Below are 16,319 nucleotides of genomic sequence, written 5' to 3'. Positions count from 1 at the left end.
TATGACCCCCCTTCCCAGCCTCCAAACGCCCCCTCCAAAAGGAAAGGCACTCTAGAAACCTAAGGGTGCACCTCAAAACGAGTGCCGGGCTTATTATAACCAAATAACGCAATAATGCCATTTGTATCTGACAGCCGTTTTTCTGCAAGAACAGCTAAAAATCTGTACTTTTGTGCCTTTTGAGCGTAAATGCTACATAAAGAAAGCTTTAGCCTCTAATGCGAGCGCCTCCAACCTCTCCCACTTTGGGTGACATGCCTTTAGAAGTTTCCCCCGATGTTTTATTAATAGACACCGCGCATTATCCCGGTGCGCGCGCGATGGGCATGCTAACAAGGCAGGCGGCAGCCAAGCTAAAGGTTAAAACGGTTGAGCCTTCGCCCCCGGCCCCCGCCTCCCCCCGACATTTATTCCATTTAAGTAAATATGTGCCAGGGAGCGCATTACCGCGATGCCGCCTGCGAACGGCGCGCTGTAATGGCTGACAGCGCTGCCTTTTGTAATGGCGCATTTAAATACTCGGGGCTGCAATTGAAACTTGCACAGACTTCAGTCGGAGCAGCGCTGCCGAATCTGACACACGGCGGCGCGCGGCGCTGCTTCTGACACACGGCGGCGCTGCTTCTGACACACGGCGGCGCTGCTTCTGACACACGGCGGCGCGGCGCGCGCCTCTCTCGGCTCCAAATTGGATGCTGTTCTTCAGAACTTGAAGACATCAGCTCTCTGCTCTGCGGTCAATGTTCAGTACGGCGCCTGCTGTGGGTGACAGCGGCTTTTTGCAGCGCCCTATAAACCCAGCCCCTTCAAAGGGCCGGTGGAGTGGGCAGTTCAATTCAGGAAACTTCACACCAAAGTGACTTTTCATCAAACTCCTTGCTTTGTTATTGTTTTAGGACACCACTGAGCAGGCATTTCTGCTCTCTGATTGTAGCAGAGTGCCGGAAAATAATAATTATTTTTCTTTACATTAAGGACAGCGAAGATTTAAATTCCTCTACTGTGGATTTCGGACTTTTTTTAAAAACATTTTCCACTTTTATTATATCTCTGTCTCAATTTCCAATCGTAGTGAAAGAGTGCACAAGCCCTGGGCTTGCAACTGTGGAAGATAACCGATATCAATTTAAATTCAATTCAATTCAAAAGAAACTTTATTCGTTTAAGTTGTAAACCATAAAAGTTACACATCCTGATACATCAAAGGTAAAAAAAAGCATAGTTAAAAAGCTAACATCGGCAATATACAATTAATAAATAGTAACCGATATCTAGATGTGGGTTTACCACCGACATACCCACAAGCAGGCAGTGATAAGCTTGTACAAATTGCAACAGCATCTGTTTGTATTAAATATGTTGTTGTTTTAGTATTGAATGTGTGCTTTGGATGGGTGCGGGTCTGCGGGTTCATAAAATGAATTTAAAAAAGGAAGATTTGGTGCATTGAATTATTAGAAAGCCTGCATAAGTTACCTTACCTTAACCCCTAGGGTGTGGCCGCGATTCTGCGCCTGTGCGGCCGTTTTGAAGAGTGGGTGGGTTCATGACGGCCCCCAGCCGTTATCAGCACACGCCCACCGTGACATATTATTTGATTGGAAGGCAGATAAAGGAGGAGCCCTCGTGATTTTAGACAAAGCATACTATGATTTACAAGTAGAAAGCCACTTGGGAGATGAGAATACATATATGCTATTGGATTCTAATCCCATTCAAGAAATTAAAAACATTTTGGCTACCATTTTACAGAAAGCGTTCACAAACGGGATCATACAAGGCAAAGTAAAACAGTACTTAACTCAAGAGAATCCCGTCAGCCCGAGCTTTTATATGGTACCAAAAGTACATAAAAATTTACAAGAGCCCCCATGTCGACCCATTGTATCGACCAGAAGAAGCATTCACGAGCCAGTTGGGAAATTTTTGGATAAATATTTATAACCGAGCGTCATCACCACCAAGTCTTACATAAAGGACACCACAGATTTCCTAAACAAGTTGTCCACCATACAAACAGAAGACAGTCAAAACCTAATCATGGCAACCATCGATGTTAAGGCGTTGTATACGTCTATACCTCACAAACAAGGCCTGGAAGCAGTTGAAAAAGCACTATTATCCAGCGAACACGAACAAGATATGCAAGTATTCCTAATGGAATTAATGGAATTTACATTAATGCATAGCTACTTTTCGTATAACGACAATGGTATTTACAAAAGAGCGGGACATCAATGGGTAATTGTGAGGCGCCAGCCTATGCCAACATCTACATGAGCGTATTTGAGGAAAACCACATCCTACAGAAGGAATCGTGGAAATCGAACATTCAACTGTATGTACGATTTATTGACGATATATTTGTAACGTCCTACATAACCAAATCAACTAACTGAACCAAGTCGACGAGAGAATACAATTCACGTGGGAGATTCAGACAGATAACATCCATTTTATTGACGTGGAAATCAGAAAAAAAACGACAGGTTTCACCACAAACATCTTCAGAAAACCTACTGATAGGAACAACATCCTAAGATACGAGAGCTTCCATCCGCCATCATTAAAAGAACATTTACCGTACTCCCAATTGCTAAGGTTGAAGCGAGTGGTCTCGGAACCTGAAGAACAAAACACACAAATGAAGCTAATGTTATCCCGTTTTAAACAAAGAGGATACCCTGAACAGACTCTACAACAAGCTGAGCAGAGAGCACAGTGTAAGTCCAGAGAAGACCTTCTCAAAACACGAATACAAAAATCAGAACAACGCATAACGTGCGTAAGCAAATTTTCCAACATGAGTGTTCACTTCAAAAAGATTATTAGAAAACATTGGGCTATATTACAGGCGGAACCGGATTTTCAGCAATCATTCGTCCATGAACCTTTATTTGCCCACACCAGAACAAGAAACATAGGAGAACTACTAAAGACATCCAAAGACACACAGATAAGAAAAAAAATTCCAGGAACACAACCGTGTCACAACTGCAGTAACTGCAATAACATAATGAGGGGCCCAGTGATTACACACCCCACAAAAGGAAACAGTATAACACTCAAAGTTAATGCAACATGCAACACCACCAATATCATTTACATGTTGAAATGCCCGTGTGGCAAAGCCTACATAGGTCAAACTGAAAGAAAACTCAAGGTTCGACTTAACGAACACAAAAGCAACATCAGGACAAAGATGATGAAATCCACCATAGCCACTCATTTTGTAGAAGCTAACCATCAAATTAGTCTATTGAGAGCATGCATCATTGAAACCGTGGAAAAAAGAGAAGGAATGGACAACAAGAAAACTTTACTGAAAAGAGAAAATCACTGGATTTATTTCCTTAACACTATGAAACCCCACGGGTTAAATGATAGAGTAGAATTTTTGTGTTATTTGTAAACAGTGATTATGTGATTTATAATGTCTGACCAGATTGCACCAGATATGCGGTACAAAAGGGGGTGGTGATGGACGGAGCATCTGAACCAATCAAACACTCACACCCAGTCAAAAGATCTGGGTTTGATCCATCACCGTTCTTTAGCCCACTCTGCCACCCCAGTTCAGACATGGCTATATGCAAATCAGTCTGACCCTGTGCCTCATGGGAACAGTCCAGCCCGAACTGCCAAGCCATGCCTTCCCTGTACCGGAAACAAGCTTCCGAGGACCGGTTTCTGGCATTCCAGCCGTCTTCAGCCTGGCTTGCTTGAATCCAGTGGCAAAGTGAGCAAGGGACTCACGTCTGAGCATACCCTGCCACACTTATGGCAGCCAAAGCGGTACAAAAGGGGGTGGTGATGGACGGAGCATCTGAACCAATCAAACACTCACACCCAGTCAAAAGATCTGGGTTTGATCCATCACCGTTCTTTAGCCCACTCTGCCACCCCAGTTCAGACATGGCTATATGCAAATCAGTCTGACCCTGTGCCTCATGGGAACAGTCCAGCCCAAACTGCCAAGCCATGCCTTCCCTGGACCGGAAACAAGCTTCCGAGGACCGGTATCTGGCATTCCAGCCGTCTTCAGCCTGGCTTGCTTGAATCCAGTGGCAAAGTGAGCAAGGGACTCACGTCTGAGCATACCCTGCCACACTTATGGCGGCCAAAGCGGTACAAAAGGGGGTGGTGATGGACGGAGCATCTGAACGAATCAAACACTCACACCCAGTCAAAAGATCTGGGTTTGAACCATCACCGTTCTTTAGCCCACTCTGCCACCCCAGTTCAGACATGGCTATATGCAAATCAGTCTGACCCTGTGCCTCATGGGAACAGTCCAGCCCGAACTGCCAAGCCATGCCTTCCCTGGACCGGAAACAAGCTTCTGAGGACCGGTTTCTGGCATTCCAGCCGTCTTCAGCCTGGCTTGCTTGAATCCAGTGGCAAAGTGAGCAAGGGACTCACGTCTGAGCATACCCTGCCACACTTAAGGCGGCCAAAGCGGTACAAAAGGGGGTGGTGATGGACGGAGCATCTGAACCAATCAAACACACACCCAGTCAAAAGATCTGGGTTTGATCCATCACCGTTCTTTAGCCCACTCTGCCACCCCAGTTCAGACATGGCTATATGCAAATCAGTCTGACCCTGTGCCTCATTGGAACAGTCCAGCCCGAACTGCCAAGCCATGCCTTCCCTGGACCAGAAACAAGCTTCCGTGGACCGGTTTCTGGCTTTCCAGCCGTCTTCTGCCTGGCTTGCTTGAATCCAGTGGCAAAGTGAGCAAGGGACTCACGTCTGAGCATATCCTGCCACACTTATGGCGGCCAAAGCGGTACAAAAGGGGGTGGTGATGGATGGAGCATCTGAACCAATCAAACACTCACACCCAGTCAAAAGATCTGGGTTTGATCCATCACCGTTCTTTAGCCCAATCTGCCACCCCAGTTCAGACATGGCTATATGCAAATCAGTCTGACCCTGTGCCTCATGGGAACAGTCCAGCCCGAACTGCCAAGCCATGCCTTCCCTGGACCGGAAAAAAGCTTCCGAGGACCGGTTTCTGGCAATCCAGCCGTCTTCAGCCTGGCTTGCTTGAATCCAGTGGCAAAGTGAGCAAGGGACTCACGTCTGAGCATACCCTGCCACACTTATGGCGGCCAAAGCGGTACAAAAGGGGGTGGTGATGGACGGAGCATCAGAACCAATCAAACACTCACACCCAGTCAAAAGATCTGGGTTTGATCCATCACCGTTCTTTAGCCCACTCTGCCACCCCAGTTCAGACATGACTATATGCAAATCAATCTGACCCTGTGCCTCATGGGAACAGTCCAGTTTGAACTGCCAAGCCATGCCTTCCCTGGACCGGAAACAAGCTTCCGAGGACCGGTTCCGACCACACTCACCCATTGGTCACAGGGTATGTATTAACCATAGAGCTACATTTACCCGTAACACAGTCGCATCACAGAGAAACAGGCTGGAACTCACACTCGAGCTCCAAGCAGCGGCAACATAACTCCACGTAAGTCAACAGGGTTTGTATCTTCAACTCACACCCATGCATCGCCGATGTTTTATGCAGATTAGACAACATGAACACACCAGCCTACACGTATTGATTCGTTACCTACTGGTGACATATATATGATGAGCAAAGCGTTTTTTTCTTTCAATAAACCTTTATTAATCACAACAACCGTGAACATAAAGGGATCCCACCCCTTATATCAGCAACTGATGACGCCATAAGCGTAACAACGTCAGAAAGCAGCGCGTAAGCCGAGCAGCGATAGAACAGAACACCCGCGTTAAGCACCACGCCGGTTTCACGGTAAGACCTTCACCACTCTCATTAATTGTTTGAAAGAAAACGCTATCAGCTTTAACAAGATTAAGGGCATACACGATGCCATAGATAAGAACCCGCACGTTAGATCATTTAAGTCAAACACTAGCGTATTACATAGGAAGAACCACGTAAGTGTTTTCATTTTGAAATTCTATATGCACGAAGCATTACGTGTAACCAAACCCTAGGAAGGGAAAATATAAACGGGGCAGTTAACTTCATGCGAACTACATTATCACCCATAGGGCGAACCACTACGATCTTAGAACACACACATAGAACTAGAACACAACAGCAAGGGGCAGTACATCATTATATTAAAACACAGAGACAGTGAGATAAAGCATTGAAATAGTGAAAGTATAAGCAGGAGTATTTAAAGATGCAGATGGTAATCAATCAATCAATCAAAGCATTTATATAGCGCACTACTCACCCAGAGGGTCTCAAGGCGCTGGGGGAGGGGGGTCCGCTACTGCTCGAACAGCCAGGTCTTGAGTTGCTTCCTGAAGGCGAGGTGGTCCTGGGTCAGGCGGAGATGGGTCGGGAGGGAGTTCCATGTCTTGGCGGCGAGGTAGGAGAAGGACCGCCCCCCTGTGGTGGCTCTTCGGACGCGGGGGACGGCGGCGAGGGCGTAGCCGGTCGATCGAAGCTGGCGTTTGGGAGCGTAGAAGTTGAGGCGGCTGTTGAGGTATCCTGGGCCTTGGTTGTGTAGGGCTTTGTGTGCGTGGGTGAGGAGTCGGAAGGTGATTCTCTTGTTGACCGGGAGCCAGTGCAGGTCTCTCAGGTGTCCGGAGATGTGGCTGCGACGGGGGATGTCCAGGATGAGACGTGCTGAGGCGTTCTGGATCCGCTGGAGTCTCTTCTGGAGTTTGGCGGTGATTCCGGCATAGAGGGAGTTGCCGTAGTCCAGACGGCTGGTGACGAGGGCCTGGGTGACCGTCTTCCTGGTCTCGGTGGGGATCCACCGGAAGATCTTACGTAGCATGCGCAGGATGTTGAAGCACGACGAGGAGACGGCGTTGACTTGTCTGGTCATGGAGAGGGAGGAGTCCAGGATGAAGCCCAGGTTGCGTGCGTGGTCTGATGGTTTGGGTGCGCTGCCTAGGGCGGGGGGCCACCAGGAGTCGTCCCAGGCGGAGGGTGAGGATCCCAGGATGAGGACTTCCGTCTTGTCCGAGTTCAGTTTCAGACAGCTGTTCTTCATCCATTCGGATACCTCTTTCATCCCTTCGTGAAGGTTGGCTCTGGTGGTGGCGGGGTCGTTGGTGAGGGAGAGAATCAGCTGGGTGTCGTCGGCGTAGGAGATGATGTTGAGGTTGTGCTGGCGTGCGATGTCTGCGAGGGGGCTCATGTAGACGTTGAAGAGGGTTGGACTGAGCGAGGAGCCTTGAGGAACGCCACAGATGACTTCGGTGGCTTCAGATCTGAACGGGGGGAGGCGGACTCTCTGTGTCCTTCCGGCGAGGAAGGAGATGATCCACTCTAGTGCCTTCTCCTGGATTCCGACGTTGCTGAGTCGCTGCACTAGTGTACGGTGGCAGACAGTGTCGAAGGCCGCAGAGAGGTCTAGGAGGATGAGGGCTGCTGTTTCTCCGTTGTCGAGCAGGGCTCGGATGTCATCGGTGGCTGCGATCAGGGCGGTTTCGGTACTGTGGTTGGCCCGGAAGCCAGACTGGGAGGGGTCTAGGGATCCGTTCGTCTCGAGGAAGGCGGCCAGCTGCTTGTTGACGGTCTTCTCGATGACTTTTGCAGGAAACGGGAGGAGCGAGATGGGGCGGTAGTTCTTGAGGTCGGTGGGGTCGGCTGATGGCTTCTTTAGTAGAGCGCTGAGTTCGGTGTGCTTCCAGCTCTCCGGGAAGGTAGCGGTGTCGAAGGAGGTGTTGATGATGTTCCGCAGGTGGTAGGGAAATTTCCGGTTGTTTATTTGCCATATTTGAATAAACAATGTTTACTTTACAGATATTCCCTTGACGAAGGCATATTGATTGCTGAAATGCATTGGGACTGATGAATTATATGAATGTAAAGAAAGATAGCCATTTAAGAAGGAATATATGGCAGTTGGCTAAAAAATAACCGATGTGAAATGAAACATGGATAATAAATAGCCATTCAATTAAAGGAAAGAGAAGTCACCTGTTTATTTGATTTCAAGAAAACTTTGAACAAATTTAGCTGGAGAAACAACAATCTCAACTAGTGCCCTGGGAACATGCTCAAAATGCACTTTGAACTGCAACCCATTGCCGTTATATGTGACGTAATCAGCAGTGCATTGCGGGCACGCAAGTTATAGTTAGCTGAGCTAACTATAACGGAGGGATTTCAAAGGTTTTGTATGAGAGAAATGTGCAGCTAACTATAACGTGTGAAAACTAGGGTTTTTTCAATGTACTTGCATGGTTTTTTAAATGCTAATTCCTAACTATAACTTGTGTGAAACCTATGTTTTTTTCAGTGAATTTCAAAGGTTTTGTAAATGATAAGTTATAAATGTATTAATTATTATGTCTTTCTTTTTATACTAATTTCTTATATATTTAATATAAATATGTATATGTATTTAATTTTTTTGATTATATTTCATATTCTTATTATAAAATAATAACAAAACTAAATTTCAAAGTAATTTTTGGATTAATTATTGCTTGACTTCGGTTGCAAGTATAACACAACTCCAGCAATGCTCTGGGGCCCTATGCTCACAAAGCTGTATCAATCCTTACACCTGCTTCAAGCATGTGCAAGGTTTTGATGCAGCATAAGCTCAAAAGTGTCTGAATGAAATGTTATACATTTCACGCAGTCACTTTTAGGAGGCGTTGCTGCACCCCGTTCTGCACAGGAAAGCGTCTTCTGGCGCAGGGCTTTACAATGTAATACACCCTCCAGATGCGTCACATTGTTAATAGCACACACCATGGCACATCTTTTGCACCACTGCTGTGTCACAAAAGTGACGCAACGGCTGTGTAAAAGAGGCACAAGGGGATTGTAAATCCGCCCCTAACACATACAAATTCACCCAGGCAGTTTCACCAGCAGCGCAAGTTGAAGCATAGACTTCTAACATTTTTATGTACATATGTTACATTCAAGTGCTTCGCACATACTACAGTATACTATAGGTAAACACATTATAGATTTATGCTGAAGCACTTCCTTATAGCTCTGCACTTTCACATTCTCCATACACTAGTAATATATTCATTCATTCATTCATTCATTTAATGAACTACACATTCATTCTGACAAACTTTTACACACTAACAAAGAACTGTTTTTTTTGTTTTGTATTTTTTTGTGTTTTCTTAACAAATTCTAAGCGGAACAAAAGAATGAAAAAAAGAACAACTAATGTCCAAGAGAGCAATGATCCTGTATCCTGCGTTTCATTAGGTCTATAGACTGTTCCCCATAATACAAAAGTTTATCGCAATAAATGCAAAGAATTTTAACTTTAGCAAAGTCAGAATCAATATGTGGGTGTGGACTGCTTGCTGAAGATGCTGCCACAGTTGATGTGCTTGGTGTAGCAGCAGGTGGGTTCTCGTGCAACCTCCGTCTTTCAGCTCGAGTAAAGTTCTTGGGGTGCAAGTTCTTCACGTGTCGCACCATATTTGCTGTGCCAAAGGAGTATTTTTTACATAGATCACCCCTTGAAAGAGTTGTTTGGCAAATTTTACAGGTTACTTTTGACCTTTTGGAAAAGTGAAAAGCTTCCAAATTAGGGCTTCTTTCCTCTTCTTTGGAGCTTCTGCAGGAATTAAATATTCCTCTGAAGAACTGCTAGAAGATGACTCCGTTGCTCTTATTATGATGATCTTCCTTCTATTTGAGAAGATTCTCACAACAAATGCTTCTTCTTAGAAAGTCACAGTCGAATAATTATAATGGGACGGAACTTTCAATACTCGCAATAGGAAAAGTTACAAACCAATCAAATCTCTACTTTTAAAGTCACATGGCTTTGCGTACGCTTATGATGCGCTTACGCAGCTCTTTCAATACGGGTACGCATGATGTTCTACCGCGATTTGTGTAAATATTTTTAAAAGTAATATAGGATTATTAAAAGTATTTAAAACAAATCATAGTTATTCCAAATGTCTGCCCTTAGTATCTACATTAAATACATAAATGTTTTAAACCAAGTAGAAAAATTGCCCCCTTTCGCGTACATGACGTTGAAGTACCGAAATTTACAGACCACTAACGGATTATACTTACAATACCCAAATATCATTCATCAATAATCAGTCGATTGGCAGTGTGGAAAGTTCAAGCGTTTATTAGACAAAACAATACTCTGCCAGAGGAGCTCCCAACGACCTCACACCCCGAGGACCGCAGAGAGACTGCTGTCACGTTGTCAGGTCAACACATATATACTAGCACAATTTGCAACCGTTACCCAAAAATGGAAAAGTACAGGTTGGTACAGGAGGTGGCAAGGGGTATGCCCATATATGGCACACAAAGCGTCTATCTGAGCTCAGTATAGCAAGGTCAGGCCGGTTGACTCCCTTCTGCTAGTTTCGGTGAGAGTCCGCACAGCGCCTGCAAGAATGTGCTTATCTGGCTGGCCCCCTCCTGTAACCTTGACGGGGCCCAAAAGCAGAAGCAGCTGCTTGCTACATGTGTTTGGCTATTTCTCATGAGAACGAGAAGATGCGAAAATGCTGAGACATGGAGAGTTTTACAGACAGTGCTACGAATTGGCCAAACAAAATGGCGCCGGTCCTGCTGACCGACGCTAACCTATTTACAAGGAGGGCAAAGAATATGATTACAAGGTATATGTCGGATCAGAACAGAAAGGGTGTCTTATGCCATAGGGGCGTTCTTAGTATATTAATTAGTTGCATTACGCTGAACACTGACTTAGAAACCACGCTCTATTTCCTCGTGCGAGGCCTAATCTAATTCTTGTTCCTCAAACCCTACTTTTAGCGTGATGAAGCTAATAACAGAGGTCACTAATCATCGAAGAGCTCTTCGTCTATCCTCATAAGTTCACGGATCTCCTGCTGGAGCATCTGAGCTTTAGTGGGGGGTACTGAAGGGGTAACCGCCGCTGTTAGTCTAGTGGCACAATATGAGCAGCACGCAGGACCGCACTGCAGACAGAGACAGCAGACAAAAAGGACACCTGCCGCTCCACCCAGAACCAACAATACCTTCCAGCCCCAAGTGCCCAGAATACCCCAGAACCACCCGGACAGGGACCAAGACCCATTATCTACATGCATCTCTGCCGCTATGCGATGGAGCTTCTGAATCGCCAGATGGACAGTAGGGGCGGAGTCTCGAATGTAAACACAGCAAGAGCTGCCAATCACCCGGCATGCTCCGCCCTGATCAGCCAAGATAACGTCTAAAACCATACGGTTCTGAAGTGCCACGAGTATGGTCGCCTGAAGCTCAACCGTTAGATTGGTCATGATATCAGTAGTGATGTTAATAACATTTTCTACTATTCTAGACAGTCGCCTTATTTCTCTGCTGTTAAAGATCGGTCCCCAGAAGGGAACCAAGCCTTTGCTAAAGTCCGTGAACTGTTCCAAGGAGGTATCGGTCTGATCAACTTCGGTTGCTATGAGCTGCCTACGTTGTCTATTGGGTACTGATCTTGTTGAGTGTAACTGGTGTGTTCTATGATAGTCAGATGGTGCTATATATACAGGGGGGTACAGGAAGGACAGGTAACAGTGCCCAACCCACCCACGAGGTAACCAAGTGTAAGCATTCTCCCCACATACGAAATACACATTGGGTGGTGTCAACAAAAGTGGACTACTAAGTATATTCATCTGATAGGTATAATTACAACCACTGTCACCAACCTGCACATGCCCCAATCCCTGGACACAAAAATCAGAGGAAGTATTCAGAATAGGAATGGGTACAATACGTTCGCTGGTGACATTTCGATCAACGAAAAGCTGAAAATATTTGATCGAATTAAAATCATTAAAATCATAGAGTTCATCCTGTAACCAAGTACTATTTTGAACCTCCATATACTTATTCAAACACGCCTGTGGATCTAGAGATCCCCGCCCCCCATTGCCTTGTGGGTCAAAACCTTGATGTGCCCTAATGTACGCTAGAATCATGTTATAATACTTTTCGGTGTAAACAAATTGCTTGTAATTTTCTATGTAATGATTGTACATGACAGAGAACAGTTTGAACCAGGCTTTACAACTCCCTAAATAGGAGAGAGGTAACGAGAGGAACAGATCATGATTGTGTACAACAGAGGGCAGAAGTCCACAAACCCAGCAGTCAGTGGTGTTGGTGGTGCTGTGTGTTTGGTGCAATATTTCAACAAATAGATTTTTCCCATAGGTCTGGCGATGTCGTTCTTTGTGGGGCGCTAAAGTATACATAAAATGCTCAGGGGGAGCAACAGTCGATGTCATCATTGATTGCATTGGGTGTTTATATTCTAAGTATATAAAAACCCCCATGAAGATTGCAAAAATTACTGCGATTATAACTACGAAGGCTATTTTCACACGCATGGTCCAACTAGAAAATATTGGTTAGTAAAAGGGCAAATACCTAGGAGCCAAAGGGAGTTCTTCTTCTATTATAAAATGACCAAAAGGGTACATTCCTAGCTAAAAAGTCCAAACTAACTAAATGGGATCAGAACAACCTTCCTGCCAGAGGGTTCTTCTTCCCTGTGTCCTTCAAAGCCTCACAGGCAGGCTTTTAATCAGCATACATATCCAACGGCGTCCCACAACGGAGTTTTTCTGGAAAATGGGTTTAGCGCAAACAACCTGGCCGGTGACAAGAACAGAGGGGCATATTACCAACGATTAGCGTTATTTATCGCTAACGAGGCTTAGCAACAAATTTTTTAACGCTAAGCATCGCCGGAAATTATCGCAGAGATAACTTGCTATTAGCAAGGTTTATCTCAGAAGTGATAAAAATCCTCGCGCTAACTGCCAAATGAGAGATTATCGCTGGAAAACCAACGATAATCTCTCAAAGTTTGGCGTTAGCTTGATGATAGGGGCTCACAAACTTAGCCATGATATCCACCTTCCATAGGCTATCATGGCTAAGTCAGGAAAATACCAGGTGTAAAAAAAAGCAGCGCTAACCGCGGTGATCCGGGAATAACACAGGGGAAAGTACAGCACCTTCGTCAGATCTGCTGCCAACCAAATCAACATGGACAGGGCCAGGGGTGATTGCTGATTCTCCAGAGACTGCCTCGACCGGCCCTGTCTCTGTTTCAGCTCCGATTTCACAAGCGTCGGAGAAGGGAACAAAGGCAACAGCTCTCTTGCTTTCCTGAGTCAGAATTCCCTCAGGGTGTCGCTGGTCATAGGGGAGTGGAAGAGGAATTCTTTTTAGATGCGACACATGGATCCAGTGTCGTTTTCCCTCCACTCTTATAGCCGTCCGCGTGGCCAACAGGATCTGGTGCGGCTTAGACCATCTCGGAGCCAGGCTGGAGTCTCGATCGTATTTCTTGACCAAAACCCACTGGCCGGGTTCTAGGCGGTAACCGGGGCCCTCTGGCAGGGGTTGCAGTACAGATGCTACCTGCTGATGAATAGAACGAAGGTCTTTAGTTAAAGTATACAGGTAATCTATCAACATAGAATATTCAATATCAGAAAACAATTTTGGCCTAGGCACGCCCCATATATTCGCGGGTCGCCCAAAGACTATCTCATAGGGAGATAGTCCCGAGCGTGAATGAGGGGTAACCCGCAGAGACATAAGAGCTAATGGGAGGGTGTCAGGCCATTTCAAACCAGTACTCTCTTGGATTTTTGCCATCTTTAACTTCAGAATTCCGTTATATTTTTCCACTAATCCTGCTGATTGGGGTGCCTAGCTGGGTGGAATTTTTGTTTTATTTGGAGCCCATTGCATATACCTTGCACAAGGGCCCCATGGAAATGCCCGCCGTTGTCTGACCAGATCAAGCGAGGCAATCCAAAGCGTGGGATAAACTCCTTTATAAGGGCCTTTGCAGTCGCTAGGGCAGTATTTTCTTTGGTAGGGTACGCCTCAACCCATTTACTGAAGGCGCACACCACCACTAGTACATATTTGAAGTTATTGACGCGCTCCATATGGATGTAGTCCATCTGGAGCACCTCAAATGGCAATGTCGGGGTTGCAAAATTTCCACTCAGGACAGGTTCTCCTTTCCCTGGGTTATGTTGCAGGCAGACCATGCAATATTTAACAAGTCGTACAGCTGTTTTCTGTATATTGGGGTTATTCCACACTGGGTCCAACAAGGCACAAATGCCTTCAGCTCCAACATGGGCTGGTCCATGGGCCATAGTGACGACAGCCTGTACAATGGCATTGGGCAGTAACCATCGCTGTTTGTCTGTCAGGTCCACCCAACAATTATTCTCATCCAACCTCCCTACTTCCTGCTCCCATCTCTCTAGTTCCACTGCAGTCGCTTCTTTCTGAATGTCTCGGACACTTTCAATAGTATTATCAAACAAGTCTGTCTCCCCTACCCATCGTGCAGAGGAGTTTACGTACATAGAAGACATTATTGACTGAGCTGTTTGTTTGGCTACCTGATCTGCAAAAGCATTACCCTCTCCTACTTCATCCACCACTGTCTTATGTGCACTACATTTTACAATTGCTACTTTCTTGGGGAGGGTCAAAGCTGCAAGTAATCGTAACACCAAGGGTCCATTCTGTATTTTCTGACCATGTGAGGTGAGGAATCCCCGCTCCTTCCATAACCTCCCGAAGCTATGAGCCACGCCAAAGGCATATTGGCTGTCCGTGAAGATGTTGACCTGTAGTCCCTCATTCAGCTCACATGCTCATAGTAAAGCCATCAACTCAGCAGCTTGGGCTGATCGATGGGGTATTCGGAATGTTTCAACTACTGTTTTTAGAGTAGTGATTGCATATGCAGCTGTCGTTGTGCCATCTGCTAATTTAAAACAAGAACCGTCCACATACAGTTACCCTTGGGGGTCAAATAAAGGAATGTCTGTGAGATCGATTCTTCCCTTCGTCTCTTCTTCTCTTCTGAAAATACAATCATGAGCATCATTCGCCTGTTCTCCTGAAGGGAGGGGTAACAGTGTAGCCAGATTCAATGTGGTACAACGTTTAATGGTCACATGTGGGGCGAACAAAGTCAATTCATAACCAGTGAGGCGTGCGCTTGTCAGATGCTGAGTCTTTGTTTTGTTCAATAATGCATCCACAGCATGCGGCACCATCACCGTCAAATTAGAATTTAGAACGAGCCCTTCTGACTGCCTGATGGCCGCTGCTACAGCCGCCGTGGCCCTCAAGCAGCTGGGAAGTGCTCTGGCCACATTATCCAATGTGGTCGAAAAATAAGCACACGGTCTTTGCTTACCACCAAAGTCCTGTGTTAACACTGAAAGCGAGCAACCGTCGATCTCGTGCACATATAGTACGAAAGGTTTACGGTAATCAGGAGTGCCGAGGACAGGAGCAGAACACAAAGCAGATTTCAGAGCAGAAAAAGCAGATTGACATTCATCAGTCCAAGGGAGGGGTTCATGCACATCTTTAGTGGTTAAGTGTAGCAAAGGTTTAGCAAGAAGAGAAAAATTAGGGATCCATTGACGACAGTAAGAGAAAATGCCAAGAAAAGCACGGACTTCACGCTGAGTACAAGGCACAGGCATGTTAGTGATGGTAGTAATTCGTTCAGGTGATACACGTCTACCCTCCTTCAATAGTAAGTGGCCGAGGTAGGTCACTTCCTGTCGACAATATTGAAACTTGGACAGGGAAACCTTATTACCTCTGTCCGCCAGATGATGCAACACCTTAACCGTGGCTTCTTTACAACCCTCTTCAGTATCAGACGCTATCAATAAATCATCAACGTACTGCAAGAGCACGCTACCATCTGGCAAAGACAGGTCATCTAAGGCTGCCTTAAGGGCTTGGCTGTAGATGCTAGGACTTTCGGTATAACCTTGGGGAGCGCGACAGAATCTGAAGCTTCGGCCAGATAATGAGAATCGGAAGACCTGCCTGCTATCAGGATGGATAGGGATACTGAAGAAGGCCTTCTTCAGGTCGATGACAGAAAAATATTTAGCAGTAGGGGGTATCATAGTAAGGATTGTAGTGATGTCCGACACCACCGGGAATGGGGGCATCACTATTTTATTAACTTCCTGCAAATCAATCACAAAACGGTAGACATCAACATTGTCAGAGGTCCCTGTCTCAGGAGCTTTTTTCAAAATAGGCAGGATAGGGCTATTACAGATGTTCAATGCAGTTTCCTCAACCACCCCTTTATCAATCAAGTCTTGGATTGTGGAAAACAAAGCTCGTTCTCCCGCTGGGGAGATCTTGTATTGGGGCAGACGGGGCAATCTAGCGCCGGGTTTCAATGTAATGCGGACAGGAGGGATATCTAGTCTACCGACATCCGTATCTCCTGTTGCCCATAGACTGGGTGGTACATCCGCAAATTCAGGTGGCAATGGGT

This window comes from Lissotriton helveticus, chromosome 9, assembly GCF_964261635.1.
Source record: "Lissotriton helveticus chromosome 9, aLisHel1.1, whole genome shotgun sequence".
NCBI lineage: Eukaryota > Metazoa > Chordata > Amphibia > Caudata > Salamandridae > Lissotriton > Lissotriton helveticus.
The sequence above is the reverse complement of the archived record's forward strand: the minus strand, read 5'-3'. Positions refer to the sequence as shown.